Source organism: Pygocentrus nattereri, chromosome 20 (assembly GCF_015220715.1).
Source record: "Pygocentrus nattereri isolate fPygNat1 chromosome 20, fPygNat1.pri, whole genome shotgun sequence".
Lineage (NCBI taxonomy): Eukaryota > Metazoa > Chordata > Actinopteri > Characiformes > Serrasalmidae > Pygocentrus > Pygocentrus nattereri.
The window spans coordinates 1075105-1094823 of NC_051230.1; the positions used below are offsets into that span (position 1 = coordinate 1075105).

General features: G+C 43.0%; 1 long non-coding RNA gene across 1 annotated transcript; it reads left to right on the plus strand.

The window, feature by feature from the left end:
* The first annotated feature begins 8830 nt into the window (after positions 1-8830).
* On the plus strand, positions 8831-10605 carry LOC119261883. Its single transcript, XR_005129241.1, has 2 exons — positions 8831-9156; positions 9860-10605. It is a non-coding gene; the product is annotated as an uncharacterized LOC119261883 (long non-coding RNA).
* Positions 10606-19719: the final 9114 nt, after the last annotated feature.

Here is a 19719-nt window from a genome sequence, read left to right on the forward strand (position 1 = left end):
TTCTCATTAGACTGAATGAATAACCGACTGTAAATGTAGGTATTGTGATATAAACCGAGTCCGTTCTACAGTTTCTCATTAGGCTGAATGAATAACCGACTCTAAATGTAGGTATTGTGATATAAACCGAGTCCGTTCTACAGTTTCTCATTAGACTGAATTAATAACCGACTGTAAATGTAGGTATTGTGATATAAACCGGGTCCGTTCTACAGTTTCTCATTAGACTGAATGAATAACCGACTCTAAATGTAGGTATTGTGATATAAACCGAGTCCGTTCTACAGTTTCTCATTAGACTGAATGAATAACCGACTCTAAATGTAGGTATTGTGATATAAACCGAGTCCGTTCTACAGTTTCTCATTAGGCTGAATGAATAACCGACTCTAAATGTAGGCATTGTGATATAAACCGAGTCTGTTCTACAGTTTCTCATTAGACTGAATGAATAACCGACTCTAAATGTAGGTATTGTGATATAAACCGAGTCCGTTCTACAGTTTCTCATTAGACTGAATGAATAACCGGCTCTAAATGTAGGTATTGTGATATAAACCGAGTCCGTTCTACAGTTTCTCATTAGACTGAATGAATAACCGGCTCTAAATGTAGGTATTGTGATATAAACCGAGTCCGTTCTACAGTTTTTCATTAGGCTGAATGAATAACCGACTCTAAATGTAGGTATTGTGATATAAACCGAGTCCGTTCTACAGTTTCTCATTAGGCTGAATGAATAACCGACTCTAAATGTAGGTATTGTGATATAAACCGAGTCTGTTCTACAGTTTTTCATTAGGCTGAATGAATAACCGACTCTAAATGTAGGTATTGTGATATAAACCGAGTCCGTTCTACAGTTTCTCATTAGACTGAATGAATAACCCACTCTAAATGTAGGTATTGTGATATAAACCGAGTCTGTTCTACAGTTTCTCATTAGACTGAATGAATAACCGACTCTAAATGTAGGTATTGTGATATAAACCGAGTCTGTTCTACAGTTTCTCATTAGACTGAATGAATAACCGACTGTAAATGTAGGTATTGTGATATAAACCGAGTCCGTTCTACAGTTTCTCATTAGGCTGAATGAATAACCGACTCTAAATGTAGGTATTGTGATATAAACCGAGTCTGTTCTACAGTTTCTCATTAGGCTGAATGAATAACCGACTCTAAATGTAGGTATTGTGATATAAACCGAGTCCGTTCTACAGTTTCTCATTAGGCTGAATGAATAACCGACTCTAAATGTAGGTATTGTGATATAAACCGAGTCCGTTCTACAGTTTCTCATTAGACTGAATGAATAACCGACTCTAAATGTAGGTATTGTGATATAAACCGAGTCCGTTCTACAGTTTCTCATTAGACTGAATGAATAACCGGCTCTAAATGTAGGTATTGTGATATAAACCGAGTCCGTTCTACAGTTTCTCATTAGACTGAATGAATAACCGGCTCTAAATGTAGGTATTGTGATATAAACCGAGTCCGTTCTACAGTTTCTCATTAGACTGAATGAATAACCGACTCTAAATGTAGGTATTGTGATATAAACCGAGTCTGTTCTACAGTTTCTCATTAGACTGAATGAATAACCGACTCTAAATGTAGGTATTGTGATATAAACTGAGTTTCTCATTAGGTTGAATGGTATTTCTACCAGTGTTCTGTACAGCTCAGCAACAGTGGCTATAAAAGAACGTTTGTGGGTGGAGCCTGTCGATTTACGCTTATCCTAAAGATTTGATCTGTGAGTGCAGATGCATTTTTTTAAATGTTTTACATGAAATCAAAGCAGCAGAAATGACTGCTGTTATTTTGTTGTCGTTCGTCAGCGCTTTGCGTCTCATTAGGCCAGATTATAAAAATATACTGTCAAATGGTGCTGCTTTATTTCTGAAGGCTATCACAGCTTAATGCGGCTGAGGAGGAGAGATTATCCCCCACCAGCTCCAATCAAATCCCCTCACAAACATCACGATGAGCCAAAACAGCAGCAGAGAGCAAGAGAATCATTTCAACAGGGTTTAGTTTTTGTTTTGTCATTGAGAATTTCATCAGCATCAGATCCTCTTCAATTTCACAATCTATACTGTATCCATTTGGAGCTGGTGCTGGAGCCAAACGCTGCCAGATGCATCAAACGGCACAATTGATTAGAATGAAATGTGTGAAAAACACATTAATTTTTCAATTTTTCTCTGTCATGAAGAGCCGATGGTAAACAGCAGTCAGAGAAAAGCGCTGTACTTGTTCACACTGCAAACCGACGCTCACCGGAAAACAGTGGGTTTTTTAAAAAAAAGGAGGAAAGCTCTGTAAATAAACACAGTACAGGTCAAAAGTTGAATACACCCGTTTATTTGTACTATTTTCCAAATTTACAAGTAACAATAGAAATCTGCGGTATTGAACTGATTAAAAATGCTGCTCTCACAGATAGAAGTCAAGACTGCAGACTGTAGGTTCTGTAGAATGGGGTTCAGTGCCCCACCTGGGTAAACACCCTACACTATACCAATAAGAGTCCTTGGGCAAGACCCCCAACACCACCTTCACCTACTACGCTGTAGACTGGGGTTCAGTGCCCCACCTGGGTAAACACCCTACACTATACCAATAAGAGTCCTTGGGCAAGACTCCCAACACCACCTTCACCTACTACGCTGTAGACTGGGGTTCAGTGCCCCACCTGGGTAAACACCCTACACTATACCAATAAGAGTCCTTGGGCAAGACTCCCAACACCACCTTCACCTACTACGCTGTAGACTGGGGTTCAGTGCCCCACCTGGGTAAACACCCTACACTATACCAATAAGAGCCCTTGGGCAAGACTCCTAACACCACCTTCACCTACTACGCTGTAGACTGGGGTTCAGTGCCCCGCCTGGGTAACCACCCTACACTATACCAATAAGAGTCCTTGGGCAAGACTCCTAACACCACCTTCACCTACTACGCTGTAGACTGGGGTTCAGTGCCCCGCCTGGGTAAACACCCTACACTATACCAATAAGAGTCCTTAATATAAAACCAGAGGAAAAACCATCACATCAGCAGCTTCTCTGGGCCTCACTGACCACACGACCACGTCTACACATAAACACCACACAGACACGAGCGCGGATCACTGCGTTCCCTCCGTTATATAACCCTATCCCACTTTCTGAGAGCGATATTCCAGAAATAGTGGAATTCTGGACAGTATCTTTCTCAACCTGCCGCTCTGTAACGGCACTGAATGCAGTCCAGCAGCGACGTTGACGGTGGCTCCGTTGACACGCCGGGCTGGACCCAACGCGGGATCTCGGTATGGTTTGGTTTAGCTGTTCCTGATGGCTGATCATGGGGCTAACGTCTTATAAACTACACATAGATGATGAACGAGGGACTTTCCTGCTAATCCAGTTCAAGTTTAATCATCAGTGGAGAAGAGACCCCCCCCCCACCTGCTCTGAGGTGGGATCCCGCCAGTTTCATTAGCCTTTTCCTTAAGGGAGCAGAGCCGGCTGCACGCTAACAGTAGGCTTTAATCAGAGGCTGATGTAAGAAGAGGGGAAATCATCTTCCTTCATTAATTCAGGCCTTAATTGGATGGATCCCTCTGCAGGAAGGCCGGCGGATAAGAAACCGGAAATAATCGTGTGTTAATGTTAGGAGAACAGAGGAGATAAAACAGTTTACAATTAGAGGATTATAAACACAGGTACTTGGAAGTGGGAATTTAGGTCAATGCTGCCCTCTGCTGTTAGGAATACAGGCTTGTTTTTATACAAAATCAGGGCATAAGCATATATACACAGCCTGTAGGTGAATAATTAAACGTGATTATAATATGCCCTACATATATTCATATATAGTGAGAGAAGTGGTCCACGTTTCTTTACCCATGACGTTCCTCTCAAAGTGGTGTATGTATTTTAGAAGATTTTAGAAAGTTGTTTGTCTGGACAGTACGTGTTTATTTGCTCAGAAAGAGCATTAATGTTATAATAAACACATTATTAATAAAATAATTAGTGATTTTATGTGTACCGATGTGTTTACCCATTTCCTGCCCTTTTCCTGAGGAATTCAGTATTTCACTGTTTATTCAGATGGATATTAACAATGGAATGTTTTTGGGTTTTTTTTGTTACTTTTGTTAATTGTTGTTGTTAATTTGTTACTTTTTGCTGTTTTTTATGTTTATATTTGTTCTAATGATACATTGATCAGGCATAACGTTCTAACCACCTCCTTCAGTGGTCAGGAGCCCATGGACCCTCACAGAGCAGGTAGTATTTGGGTGGTGGGTCATTCTCAGCACTGCAGTAACACTGACGTGGTGGTGGTGTGTTAGTGTGTGTTGTGCTGGTGCGAGTGGATCAGACACAGCAGTGCTGCTGGAGTTTTTAAACACTGTGTCCACTCACTGTCCACTCTATTAGACACTCCTACCTTGTCTGTCCACCTTGTAGATGTAAAGTCAGAGACGACAGCTCATCTGATGCTGCACAGTTTGTGTTGGTCATCCTCTAGTCCTTCATCAGTGGTCACAGGACGCTGCCCACAGGACGCTGTTGGCTGGATACTTTTGGTTGGTGGACTATTCTCAGTCCAGCAGTGACACTGAGGTGTTAAAAACTCCAGCAGCACTGCTGTGCCTGATCCATTTAAATCCAAGTTTTGGGACTATTTTGCCTTTAACCATGCTCACGGTTCTAGAACCCTCACAGTTCAAGAACCCTCTAAGTACCAGCGCAGATAATTGTTTTGGGTTTAACAATAGTTGAACGTCTTCTCTTGTCCTGCTTTGTCTTTGTTTCTGTCTGTCCGTTTTCATGTCGCTGATCTGGTCCTGCCCTCTGGTCATTTGTTCTACCTGTAGAACCTGTAGTCTATAGCCCCGCCCTCTTGTCAGTCCCCCGCCCCCCCCCCCCCAAAAAATCCCCAAATTCCCCTGCTTGCTCAAGTTATCATTCCTGTGTATTTTGTTCTCTGTTCTCTGCTTTCAGTGGTTCTTTTCCTTTCTGTACTACTTTCGTTGTTTCATTTTTCTTTAGTTCCCGTTTTTTTCTTTGCCGCCTCTCCACAGTCAGCAGTTCAAATCCAAGTCCAGCCAAAGTTTATTGATGTAGCACTTTTTACAGCAGGTGGCGTCTCAAAGCAGCTTTACAGAACAAGCCTCCGTAAGCGTCACCAGTGGAGACAGTGGCAGGAAAAACTCCCTCAGAGCAGCAGGAGGAATCACTGTGATGCGGGGGAGCGAGGAGGCAGGCAAATCCAGGGTCCTGGTCATAACGGTCCCGGTTCAAATGGCCAACACGGATGTATGGAGAGTCAGACATGATGATAAACCCAGTAAAACTATGATGGGGGCTGGAGGAATGAACACCAAACAAAACCAATGGCACATACATCAAACGCCCAAACATCAAACAGCATCCCAAGCAAAGACCAGCACCAACACAGCGGAAAACACAAGGGAAAACAGGACTCAGCTGAAGACACAGGTGGGAATAATCAGGTGCGGGATCACAAAACAAGGGGCCGGACAGGGGATCAAAACAAAAAGCACGTGGACTAGACCAAAACACAACACAAACACATGGACAGGACTGGGAGGGGCCAATAATGACACACTGACAGGAACCAAGACTCAGAAGGGGAACCCGTCCTCCTCTGGACCTCACCGGACAGCAGTGTTAGTATAAAGTGTTAAAGTACAAGACGGGAAACGGGCGGAGCAGCGGTTCATTAGATCAGGTCCAGTTTACGCAGCGGCAGGAGGGTCAGTTCCTGAGGGTGAGGACTGCACAGCGCTGAAGTGAGAAGCTCAGTGGTGGTCCAGCCGGTCCAGAAGGGTGGCGAGCGGTGCCGCCCTGCATGTCTCCCTCCACCAGGCAGTGAATTCACAACCATCTCATGTAGGAACTTTCTGTGAGGAGCTTTTAGAGGGACGTCTGGTTCCCATCACCACCACTGTCAACAGCTCTGACTAAGTTTATCTAGAATGAAACGTTTCACACCGAACCGCTCAGAACCACTCTGGTTCCGTCTGAATGAGTTAAGTCAGGAATGCGGTGTCGGTTTGGGCCGTTTGTCTCAGTGCAGGTGATGTCTGAGTTCTGCCTCCCGTCCCGCGGCCGTCGCTGATCAGTATTCCCTCACCGGGGCAGAACGTCAGCATCTGATGGATCTCAGGAATTCCCTCGACAGCCGCCGCCGCCTGAACAAGCTCACTCGGAACGAGATTAGGTTGCCAGGCGGTGTGAATTCCACCCAAGTGGTGAATTTCAATCAGTGTTTGTTTAAGCTGCTGGAAAATGTGTTTTCACATCTGTGTTATTGCGCCGCGTGAGAACCCGTGTCTCGTTCTTCATCTGAAGTGCTGTCATTTCACAAGAACCTCCAGGAGCCTCATTCACGCTCTCACTTAACGCCTCACAACACGGCTCCTCATGAGGATCAGCGGCAGCGCTCTCCCTACTGTCCCCTACATTCTAGATACTCTAAACGATCTAGACATAAACTGGTTAAATGTGAGGCACAAAGTCCTGAGGACGAGGTGATGGCTGTGGGTATTACGGCGGTGAAATTACACTGACATGCAAAACAGGTTCTAGGTATTGAATGAGTGGATGCAGGGTGCAAACTCCAAAGAACTAGATCATTATCTTGGGTAACATAATGGAAAGTTCTGACTCTTTAAATAACTTACACTGAAATTCAGATTCTAGATATTGAATGAGTGAATGTGGGATACAAACTCCAAAGAACTAGATAATTATCTCGGGTAACATAATGGAAAGTTCTGGAAGTTTGAATAACTTGCAATAAAATGAAACACTGGTTCTAGATATTGAATGAGTGGATGTGGGGCACAAAGCCTACTAGAACCTCTTTGGCATTTCAATGTAATTTAGTTAGACTGCCTTGGAATTTACCATCATGTTACCATAAATAATTATCTAGTACTTTGAAGTTTGAACCTCACACCTAACCATGTAGTATGTAGAACCTTTTGGGTGTTGTGTGATTTAGATAGACTGCCTTGGAACTTATCATGTTACCAAAAAGAATTGTCTAGTACCTTGATGTTTGTAGTCAATATCTAGAACCAGTTGGGCATTTCATTGTAATTTATTTAAACTGCTTTGGAATTTACTACCATACTCCCAAAACGGTCTTACACTGTTTTTACCCCTCAGTTACACAGCTAATATCTAGAACCTGTTATGTTATTGCAATTTAATTAGACTTTGTCTGAACCTACCATAAAATGTCACAGAAAATAGTTATCTAGAACTTTGAAGTTTGGACCTCGTACTTAACCATTTAGAATCTACAAGTTGTTGGTTATTTCAGTGTAATTTAGGTACATGTTACTGGAACTTTCCATCATGGTACTCAAATTAATTATCTAGTACTCTGGCATTTGTATCACACACTTCCCTGGGTAATAAAGTTTTTTTTTAAAGACGAAGTTCACAAACCCTGTACCTGAGTTAAAGTCGAGACCCCCAGGGTAAAATATTCCTCCAGTGAAAGTAGAAGTTCCTCCCTTTAGACCTCCACTTGAGTAAAAGTACTAAAGTATTTCCTTCAAATGTACTTAAGTATAAAGTAAAAGTACTAAAAGAGGAATTCTGGCTCTGATGTCCTGTTATCATTTTTATAACCAGACTGGCTTCATGAACTCATTTCAGGTGAAAGTCCTCCAGCGTCTCTCTTGGTAAACCAGTCTTTTAATAGAACGTCATTAATTAGTGACGCTGACGTCTATTAAAATGATCAGAAGCACAAAACACTGAAGGTAAACAGTTTCCATCAGGGAGAACCGAGTGGCTCTGAAATCACTTTTTACACACAAGCAAAGTTTCAGTTTCAGATTTATTTACAACTTAGTTCCAAGTTTAAGTTGAATAAAAACTGGCTTTAAACTCAGGATCACAGATGAGCTCCTTTACTATGTTGATCTGTAGGCGTCTGTTCATAAACATAAACCAGCCCAAACTCATTTACTATAAAATGAAATGGTGTTTGTAGAAATTCAGAAAAAAGCCGCGTCAGTCTCGACTGCATATGTGGACATATTTCTATATTGAGCTCTATTTACACAAAGTTAGGTTAGTTCATCATTTATGTTGAACAGACTCTCCCAAAGTTTTACGCTGCTGCGCTGACGTTGAACCGCGTGCTGCACTGGGTCGGTATGACCAACAGGTCAAAACCAGCTCTAAACAAAGTGACCGCTGGGCCCTGATTGGTGCTCTGGCTTTGCGCTTCTTTCGTTTTGACATGTGACGTTTTTATACACACAGAAACCAAAAGGAACGACAGATTTCTCAAAATGTAGGAGGAAAAAGTCGGATATTAGACTCTGAAATGTAGTGGAGTGAAAGGAAAAAGACGCCCAGAACGAAGAAACTTCAGTACAGATACACCAAAAATACTAAAGTACAGAAACTAATTACATTTACTCAGTTACTCAGTTACTCAGTTACTCAGATACTCAGTTACTCAGTTACTCAGTTACTCAGATACTCAGTTACTCAGTTACTGTCCACCACTGCTGAGTAATTGGCCTTCCAGTGTTTGAAATGTCTTGGATTATTTATTTGGACTGATGAGCTGCACATAAATGTTTTGCCAAGAGCTTTTAATGTACTTCTCCATCTGCAAGTGAAGCCGCAGATCCTCGGAGGAAACCGCGCTCAACCGAAAGAGCAGAAATGAAACCGCCGCGGTTTTGCATCTCTGACTCTAATCGTCACAGGAAGTGGGGGAGACGGGGTCTGTGTGAGGCTCATTATAGAAGGAAGTCGATAAACACTGCGGGCAGGCGCTTCATCAGATACACGTCCACCACAAAGGCAGCCTTGGTTTCCAAGTTTAGCTCAGTATTTTTAGGAGAACTGGCTTTTCGAACAGGATCAGTGAAGACACGGTTTCCAGTGAAGAGCGATCCAGATGGTTTAACGAGGACTGACTGGTAGAAATCCATCTACAGCACTGCTGTGGAACGCTGGCAGGGAGAACCCAAGAACACCAAGTTCAGTATTTAATCTATCTGCACATTCGGACACTTTACTGTACCTATTGCAGTTTCTGCACACCTCATCACACATCTGGACGCTCCACATCTGGACGCTCCAGGTTACAGATCTTATTTCATACTTTTGTATCTTCCTAGTTGTATTTTTGTTTTTTTTTGTATAGAATCTTTTTATTATCTCTACACAGACTCTACAGTGCCCTGGGTTTCTCAAACGCCAGAGGGCGCTCCCGAGCGAGTCCAAAATGAACAGGTTGATATGGAGCCTTTGAGCAAAATCAGTTTAGAAATGTTTAAATATTTTTATATAGAATACATTTATTTCCTGAACGGCATAAAACACTAAGACCACTTGTACTTTTAAGAGCTTTTAAACTCGAGTTATAGGAGTTAAAACGGCGCCTCATGTATGTTCATGACGTCAGTAGCACCACTCAGTAGCAGTAAAGCCCGCCTTCTGCTGCCCAAACCCGTTTGATGTAGAATAAAGGAAACATACAGATGAGATTTCTTTGCTGTTTTAGTGAAACTCGTCCTCCTGCTGTCTAAAATTAAAGGAAAGTTATGTGAAAGTGATTAAAATCTATTTTAACTTTGTTTTTAGCCGTTTGGCTCCATTTACTCCCATTCGTTGAGGACTCGCTCACCTGCACCCTCCTGTTTTTAATATAACAAGGGAAATAGGAAGCGGCCAGGCTCCTCACAAACTGGCTCTGGGTTCACGCCTCGTAAGGAAGCGCCAGGAAATAGGTAGGAAAAATATATCCAAACTAATTCTAAACCGACCCATTTTGGTTCTGGCAGGAAGAGAGAACAAAGGCCACCAGGGGAAAACTGGACCTCAGACCCAGAGAGGGAACTGGGTAACTGAAGCGACGGATGACTTTCCCAACAAAAACACAAGTAGAACAAGACGGAGAACAGAGAAGAGAACCTCAAGAGGCAGCTGGATGCAAAACTTGCGGCCCTTTTACTCAAATTACCGGCTGCCTCTGTTGACTCAAACTTCGTTTGACTCCTTCTCAGCCCTCACGAAGCCTCTGCCCGGTTGTAGGACGTTGGGTTTGATTGGCCCTGGGAGGTGCGCGTTGTCTCCCTCTGGTGGCCAGGAGCACCGCAACCCTGAAGCCAGCCCTTACAGCCCATGTGTCAAACACAAGGCCCGCCTCACAATCCCATCCCGCCGGAAAAGTATTCGAACTTTCTATTAATATTAACCCGATTCACAATGTGCTGCACTACCGTCCCCAACATGCACGGCAATGTGTGCTCCAACTCTCCCACCCCTAAAACAGTCTATGGGACTGGGGTTACACCTCATATCACCAGGCATGTCAACAAAATGCACCTCAGCTGCAGTTTAATCAGCTTAACATTAGCTTAATTAACTTACACAGAAAAGGATGTCAGGCGTCAAATTTACGGAGCACTTCAATTTTGATTATTTCAAGTGTCCACGTAGAACAAGTGTCTGTATTTTTAATAAACACTGGCCAGTTCAGGTTTCAGCACAACATTAATTAAAAACGAAATAAAGGTTGAGTTTGACAGCCCTGCCTCACACGTTTGATGTTTTCTGGTTAGGTAGTGTGGGTTTTATCTTGACCGTAGAGGTAGCCTAGGGTACTCTAAACATTAGGTGGACTCTCACTGGACACCAGCTGGATAGGGGGGTCAACTCCTTGCAGCTTCCCAGGCTCCAGGCCTCTGTTATCAGTCCGGAGGCCTGGCTGAACTGACAAGGCCCTGCTGTGAGTTACTGTGTGGTGGCCTTGAGGCTGCAGAGAGGAGAGCCGGTGGATGGGGTCAGGTGGGTAAGGTCTTTTGACCGTATTAGAGCTTCCCTTCTGTTTATTCATTATGCATATATGTTACCACAGTCATGTTTATGTATCTTGCAGTTATTTGTAACCAATGGATTGTATCTTCTTTGTTCTCTGTTAACCAACAGTAAGAAACCACGCCCCATTTGGGGAGCATTTAACGTTTGTAGCTCTGGAATGTCTTCGGGGCTTTCTGGGGTTTTCCAGGAGTTTCTCCCCCGGTTATAAACATATTACTTCGGAGTGTTATTTGTGACTCTGAGACTTTTCTTAGATATTTTCCATGACAGTAGCCACTTCCATCTCTGTGTAAATGGCCTCTAAACATTAGGGCCATCTTCCCCCTGTGCGAATAGGGTTTTAGCGTTAACATCAGCTCTAGAGCTTGATTGGGTTGTCTCAGTTGGTGAGCTGGTTCCTACAGGTGTCAGTCTACCACCAAAACGTGTCCTAAAAGATGCGCAGTGGGTGTTTTGTAGAGTTACGTAATAAATACTGTGGTTGTGTTGGGTTATAAAGTAGACTCAGCGGCTGCGGCCTGCAGAAACGGGGCCACACTCTCCGGCGTAAAGGGCCTCCTAATAGATCACAGCTCTAAAACTCCAACTCAATCTGTCTGTTCTCCTTTTCTCGCCCAGCAGCGGAGGCAAAGGTCTATCACGAAAGGAGCGGCTCACAAAGCCCGGCCGACGGGCCGAGACAGATATAGATTCCTTTACCCTTCGAGTGGAGTTTCATAGCAAATAGGATTAAAGCTAATGGTGTTTGACACCGACTGCCCCGCTGCTCCGGCTCCATTCAGCTTTAACTGCGGTGACATTTCTAAAGGTTGCGCGGCCGGCCTGCTCTGGTGGACTGAGGCGGGGGAAAAGGGCGACGTATCGCAGGCCCCGGAGACCACGGCTTTTAACAGGTAGCCACGGTAACGGGGCCAGTTTTATGAGGCCATCCGGAAACATTAGCTCCAGGAGAATGGAGCGCTGATCAAATCAATGCGGCCCAGCAGATGGAGGGAAATGTGAGCGCTACAAAAGAAAAGGGTTCAGCGTGGACGATGAAATAAAACAGCGTGATAAAATTCACCCGTCTGCAGCCACCCAGGGACAAAGATAGGCGGACGCAAGGTTTGGTATCAAATGTGCACTTAGCTGATGAAGAAAAATCACATTTACAAAACCTTCTGCCTGTTTAGTCGGTCGGCCAAGGCACGTTTTGTGTCAGAAGTTTGCTTATTTAGTTTAGCACTCATCACAGAAAGATACGTGCATTTTTGACGATAATAGGGTTGCCAGATGTCCTCTGTGGCAAACCAAACAGGCTGCCGTGGGTGGTGGTGGTGGTGGTGGGGGTGGGGGTTGGTCATGGCTGGAAGGTGGTCGGTCAGTGGACTTTGGCTTTTTTTTAATGTGAAACACTCACATTTAGCAGGCTCAAAATTCTCCACAAGAGGGCGCCATTAGAAGTCAAACAGCTTTTGCTGCTTCTTAAGAGCAGTGGTTCACATCACCGCTGACAAATTTCTGGAAAAGTGGAGACCCTCAACCCGTCCTCGCTCCTTGTATACCCATTCATGATTGCATCACTTGTTTAAGATGTTTCTCCAACACTTACCAACGTTTCATATTCATACTTAAATTGGCACATGTCCCAACTTTTCTGGAACAGTGATCAGTTTCAGAATCAGCGCATATTTATAAAGTTGACAAAGTAAAAGACTAATTATCCTGTCTTTCTACAGTTATTGTTCAAATGCAATTAGATTTATAAATCATTGCTTTGTTTTTATTGCATTTTAGTTCCTGCCACAACTGTTTTTGGAACTGGGTTTGCACTAGTGCAGTGATTGTGATTGTAAATAGTAGATATTAATCATAATATAGCAAGAATACTAATTTGTTTCTAGCCAGAAACAAAACATACTACTCACAGCAAGCATCCATCAAAAGTAGACACAAAGCAGATTTTTATATATTTTTAGGTTTTATACACCGATCAGGCATAAAATTATGACCACCTCCTTGTTTGACACTCCGGTCTGATCCACTCGCACCAGCGCAACACACACTAACGCACCACTACCATGTCAGTGTTACTGCAGTGCTGAGAGTCATAATGTTAGGCCTGATCGATGTAAGCTTCCATGACTTGTTAGCACAAGTGCTTCTTTAGTTTTGGGGCTGGCGCTATGAGCCGTGGTGTAAAATTCAGGTCCAGAAAGTAAAAATCCTTCCCAGGATTTTCTTCTAACGGACTTCTAACGGTCTTCTCCAGCAGAGCTGTCCAGGCAGCTGGAACAAAAAACCGGGAAGCTTTGAATTTTACACCTCTGGCTATGAGGCTAACGGTGCTAACAGGTAAGGAAAGCTTATATTATCAATGATCTTACTGCTCACAGCAAGCGTTAAAAAATAGACAAGAAGCTTATTTTCACGGTTTTGATTAACAGGAGCTCAATGCGCACACTGTTACCACGTCTGGTGAAAAATAGGCTTTAGACATGCAGTTAGCACCATAATTGCTAATATATCTTCCATTGCTTGTTAAACTGCAAAAGTATCTCGTCAAGTAAAATATCTCACGTATAGTCAATAAATTCAGGATCTCTCCTGTTGAGATTGTTGTTAAATATCTTTATTTTTAGAGATTTTTTTACTTAAACAATCTTACTAGGTGATTCTCATTGGCAGGGAAGTGTCCTTAAAACAAGCTAAATGATCTGCCAGTACAGAGAGATATAAAAGAGAACTAAGTAGTAAATAATGTCTAGAAATAAGTTTAATAATCTTATAAGTGCACGACCATCTCACAATGGGAAATGTTACATATATTGGCTAGAAATAAGATCATCTCACTTGACAAGGTGGCACTTTTTGCAGGGTAGCACCATTAGCCTCATAGCCCCGGCGCCAAAACTACAGAAGCACTTCAGACGCCAAATGTGACTCGGCTGATTGGGCACATTTGGGGTAAGAGGGGGTGAAAATGGCTTTGAGGCCTTAGGAGTAACGTGTTGGCTCAGTGAAATATGAGTTCACGTCTGTGTTATTTCTTTGAAATATAAAGCGGCGTAAACGAAGCAGACAGGACTCTGACCTCCGCCGCCTCTTGCGATGTTTACCCGCGCGGCGTTATTGAGGATGAGGAAATGAAAGTGTCTCCTCTGATAGTCTTTCATTTTACACCGTGTGCCACTTGCTCCGCCAGGCCTGATTGCACCAGCAATAAATTGTTCCCAAAAATAACCAATCACGAAGGAGACTTTGATTTGATTCCTTGTCGCTAAGATGCGAGAAGGTCGCGCCCGCTCCTTCTGGCATCAAACCTGCATTAGCATTTCCCATCAAAAGATGAAGTATAACAGGGAAAATAGTGCAGGAAATAAACAAGTTCCGTGATTCGAGGCATTGTTCTGCGTTAAGAAGTAGATTACTCGACAGCTGTCTTTATTAATAACCTCATGTGAAGGCAGCAGGCAAGATGGGCACATAATTAAATCTGGCCACCTTCAATTTGAGCGCTGTAAACATTCGGCATCGTCACCCGACTGCAAACAGAACTGTTTGCATCCGGAGAGGAAGGTGGAGCACATTAGCAACTCAAATGAGCTTGAATAAACTCTGTTTTGCGAACGGAAACGTGGCAATCATGAGCCGCGGATGTGGCTGGTGCTCTAAAGCTGATTAGTTTGAATGATTGAGCCACTATTTGAGGAAATGAATTAGTTATGCTACGCTTTCCTACAAGAGGCGCTGGGGGATGGAGAATGAGATTGCTATGCATTGTTGGTGCCAGCAGAGCAGAGCAGAGCAGAGGCCTAGTCATTAATCCACTCTGAACAGGATTAATCTACGCTGGACATGGGTTACCTCTCAGTGCTGGCACTGTAAAGATCTTTTGGTTTTGTTTTGGTTTCTCACACCAAGAACAATTTTTCCAGACAGAAAAACAAATTAAATTTTTATCGTAGTGAGATTTTAACACCAAGTCTGGGAATATTTTGTCTAAACACTGAAAATGCTGGAAGAACAATGATATCAGCGGTGGACAAAGTACACAAGACCTGTACCTGAGTTAAAGTAGAGGTGGTAAAATATTCCTCCAGTAGAAGTTCCTCCCTTTAGACCTCCACTGGAGTAAAAGTACTAAAGTATTTCCCTTCAAATGTACTTAAGTATAAAGTAAAAGTACTAAAAGAGGAATTCTGGCTCTGATGTCCTGTTATCATTTTTATAACCAGACTGGCTTCATGAACTCATTTCAGGTGAAAGTCCTCCAGCGTCTCTCTTGGTAAACCAGTCTTTTAATAGAAGGTCATTAATTAGTGACGCTGACGTCTATTAAAATGATCAGAAGCACAAAACACTGAAGGTAAACAGTTTCCATCAGGGAGAACCGAGTGGCTCTGAAATCACTTTTTACACACAAGCAAAGTTTCAGTTTCAGATTTATTTACAACTTAGTTCCAAGTTTAAGTTGAATAAAAACTGGCTTTAAACTCAGGATCACAGATGAGCTCCTTTACTATGTTGATCTGTAGGCGTCTGTTCATAAACATAAACCAGCCCAAACTCATTTACTATAAAATGAAATGGTGTTTGTAGAAATTCAGAAAAAAGCCGCGTCAGTCTCGACTGCATATGTGGACATATTTCTATATTGAGCTCTATTTACACAAAGTTAGGTTAGTTCATCATTTATGTTGAACAGACTCTCCCAAAGTTTTACGCTGCTGCGCTGACGTTGAACCGCGTGCTGCACTGGGTCGGTATGACCAACAGGTCAAAACCAGCTCAGAACAAAGTGACCGCTGGGCCCTGATTGGTGCTCTGGCTTTGCGCTTCTTTCGTTTTGACATGTGACGTTTTTATACACACAGAAACCAAAAGGAACCACAGATTTCTCAAAATGTAGGAGGAAAAAGTCGGATATTAGACTCTGAAATGTAGTGGAGTGAAAGGAAAAAGTCCAGAACGGAGAAACTTCAGTACAGATACACCAAAAATACTAAAGTACAGAAACGAATAAATTAAAATAACAGCTTTAAAAAGCTGCTGTGAAATACTCACCGTAATTCCATAATATGACTTTTCCATATGTATTTTCTTTAACCTTCACATCTTTTGTCAGCGTAATTGTCGTTTCAGCTATGTTTAATATTTGAAAGGCTCTAAAAGGAAGTTATTGTTCAGTTAAGCCCGTTTTTATTATTTGGCCTTGAAAAAAATTACTCAGTTGTAAAAAATAATTAGTAGTTCACTTTTCTAATATAGCCATGATTTTACATTCATACTGACTTTAGCTTATGCAAAGAGGTTCTGTCCAGCGATCTTAGTCAAGCCCCTGGACAGTAATTTCCCATCATGCAAGACCAGGCTGGGTAAAAAGAATCAAAATTGCTAGTAAGGTGTTGCTTCCAGAGGCAGTTTGGAGCTCTGTAGTAAATGATGTAACACAGGCCTGTATGTGAGTCTGCATGGTCTGCCTCTTCAGGACTGAGCAGTTTATGGACCATTTCACAATAAGGGGACTTACAGTTGTCTGGGGCAGATCTAGCAGGGCAGACCTTGTGACAGAGGTGGCGTCCTATGACAGTATTTTTTTACAGCGTCAAACTTCAAGTTCATCTGCTGGATTTGCCAAGTGGCCATCGGACTTCCAAAGGAAGGGGAACGTCGAGAGGCATTTACAAACTATACATAGAAGCTAGAAGTAAAGAGAAAAGTGGTCCAGACTACACAAACCAGCCGACACCAAATCACAGTAAGGTTAATGTGATTTTCAGTGTTCTGCGCATGTAATGCTGAACATCAGTTCAGGCCAGTGATGTGAATTGAAGCTTCAAAGCTTTTAACAAAGGATGGCCAACCTTTTTTTTCAGAGGGAGATCATGATGACCTGTCCACTGGAAAAAGTAGATCTCAAGGCACAAAAGTATGAGCGCCCCTGATGTAGCGTATATCATTATTAACCATGTTTACATGCAGCCTAATAATCCCTTAATAATCCGACTAATAGCTCAATCTGAATAGACCACCTCATGTAAACACTTCAATCTGGAATAGTCTAGCCTGACTGAAGCCATTTGGAATACAGTTTCTATTAAATTGATCGAGGTGGGTAATCCTGTAAATAATCCATTAAATAGAAGAATAATATCCGTGTAAACTCCTGTATCCGATTACATTCCCTATCGGAAAGTTTGTCCGTTCTGCATGAGCGTCACGTCACAGTGAGAGTTTATACCGTTCAACACGGCGGAGCAGAAACTGGTCTGCAGAGGAGACGAAGTTCATGCTCTGATCTTTAAAAGACGGCGGTGGGACGGACGTCCAGCTTATGCGTCTCAGAGCACGACGTCTTCCTCTCGGCCTTCTTTAATAAGGACGTGTGAAGGACGTTTTCCTGAGTCTGACGTCATTTTAAAGCAGTTAAAAACACAATCACTGCTCACTGCTGCTCATCCCACTCTGACTGGACTCATGTGATGCTGGTTGTCATGGTAACGTCTACACTAAGTGGTTCTCCACACATGCGCATCATTGTGGATCTGATTACTTGTAGAGAGCATGTAAACAGATGTTCCGTCAGACTGTAGAGTGAGAATAAACACCTCAGTCTGAATCTGTAGTCTGAATATATTAAATCGGACTGGAGAAAATCTCTGCATGTAAACACAGCCGGTGTTGGAGTAAAGCCTCGTCTCCATACACACAGAGAGCGTTAAGCACTGGGACACAGTGAATGTGAGAGGCATCTTGCTTTAGGAAAGCTCTGTGCACTTTAACGCATTAGATAAAGCACCGTGTCACAGCTGCAGCTCGAGCTAAACTGAGTTTGATGACTTGCTGTTGGGCGTCAGCGCCTTTTTACAGCACCTCTTGTGTAGGTTTATACGCTCCATTAAAAAAGGCCCGTGTGAGGCCTTTCAGAGGCGCAGCGAAGCACTCGGCTCAGGGAAAATACTGACGGTGGATGTGAGCAGAAGAATTATGTGGAAATCTCAGGGCAAAAGCTAAGAAATAGACCGAATCCGAATGTTTGTAAACATAAAGATAAGCCGTACCTCCGTATGGAAACAAAATATGGACATGTATTTTCATATATTTGAAATATATTTGAAATATACTGCAGTCGATGCTAAAACACATTCCGTACATTGAAATGTATTCCATAATGTATCGCCATGTTAACCAAATATGTTTTAAAATACGCTTATTTGAAAATACGTGGAAATATTACACACAGAAATGCACCGTACAGAAATAAATGTGTGTAAATGTGTTTATCAAAATATGTGAAAATATCCAGAATCATGTCTGATGCTCGTCACTGTCTGAACTTGAACTTGTAGTCAATTATCTTCATTTTTGAAGCTTTTCAGTTTTTGACATCATTTGAAAAACCCTTTTATCCTTGACGTTGTCGGTAAGTTTCATGATGAACAGACTAAAATAAATGACCTAGAAGGGCCGAGAAAAAATTCTGGTTCCATTGACTTCCATTAAAAGTAAAGCAGGTTTTTTTCTCCTCCTGTAAAGTTACCGTTCTGGAGATACAAGGTTTTGTTCCAATAACAGCGAAATGCTCGTTTAGCAGGACAGAAGCGAGGGCTGGAGGGCTGGAGGGCTGGAGGGCTGGAGGTACCGATACTCTGCAGGTCTGATCTGATACCTGGTTTATGTGAAGTACATTGGGTGTGACAGTCTGATTGCAGACGTACGTGGTTAATGTAAAGTATGTTTAATTACTACATGCACACTTAGAAAAGACGGTTCTTCTAGGGTTCTTTGGTAAAGAAAATGGTTCTATGTAGAACCATGAACACTCAAAGAACCCTTTGCATGGTGGAATCGTTCTTCAGATTAACAGAGAATGTGCTGTTTATGGTTCTTCAGAGAACCCTTTTTGAAAAGGGTTCCATGTAGCACCATAAAGGGTTCTTCTTTTGTGTCAAGCTTGACATCGCATCAATAGATGAACCCTTTTTAGATACCATAGCAACCACCTATGAACTCACTAGGAACGGCCTGGATTACCATAGCAACCACATAGTAGCACCATAGCAACCACCTGGAATTTAATTAGCTATAATGAAAGGCTTCTTCAGCTAACCAGGCTAGCTTGACGATTCTTTTCTAGCTAATGCAAAAGATCCAGCTTTTAGCCTGGGACATTCTCAGCACTGCAGTAACACTGACGTGGTGGTGGTGTGTTAGTGTGTGTTGCGCTGGTGCGAGTAGATCAGACACAGCACTGCTGGAGTTTGTAAACACTGTGTCCACTCACTGTCCACTCTATTAGACACTCCTACCTCGTCGGTCCACCTTGTAGATGTAAAGTCAGAGACGACAGCTCATCTGCTGCTGCACAGTTTGTGCTGGTCATCCTCTAGTCCTTCATGAGTGGTCACAGGACGCTGCCCACAGGACGCTGCCCACAGGACGCTGCCCACAGGATGCTGCCCACAGGACACTACCACTACGTCAGTGTTACTGCAGTGCTGAGAATGACCCACCACCCAAACAGTACCTGCTCTGTGAGGGTCCATGGGGGTCCTGCCCACTGAAGAACAGGGTAACAGAGTATCAGAGAAACAGATGGACTACAGTCTGTAACTGCAGAACTACAGAGTGCAGCTATACGGTCAGTGGAGCTGATGAGATGGACAGCGGGCGTATAAGCATGATGTTCTGAAGGGCTATGTGACCTTCAGAACTGGCCCTGATGAAGCCGAGGCTAATGCTGGCGCAGCGGTCAGCGCGATTTTAGGGATGGATCAGGCCCATTTAATGACGTCCAGGTGCTTCGAGCCATGGACACACATGGACCTTGAGAGAGACG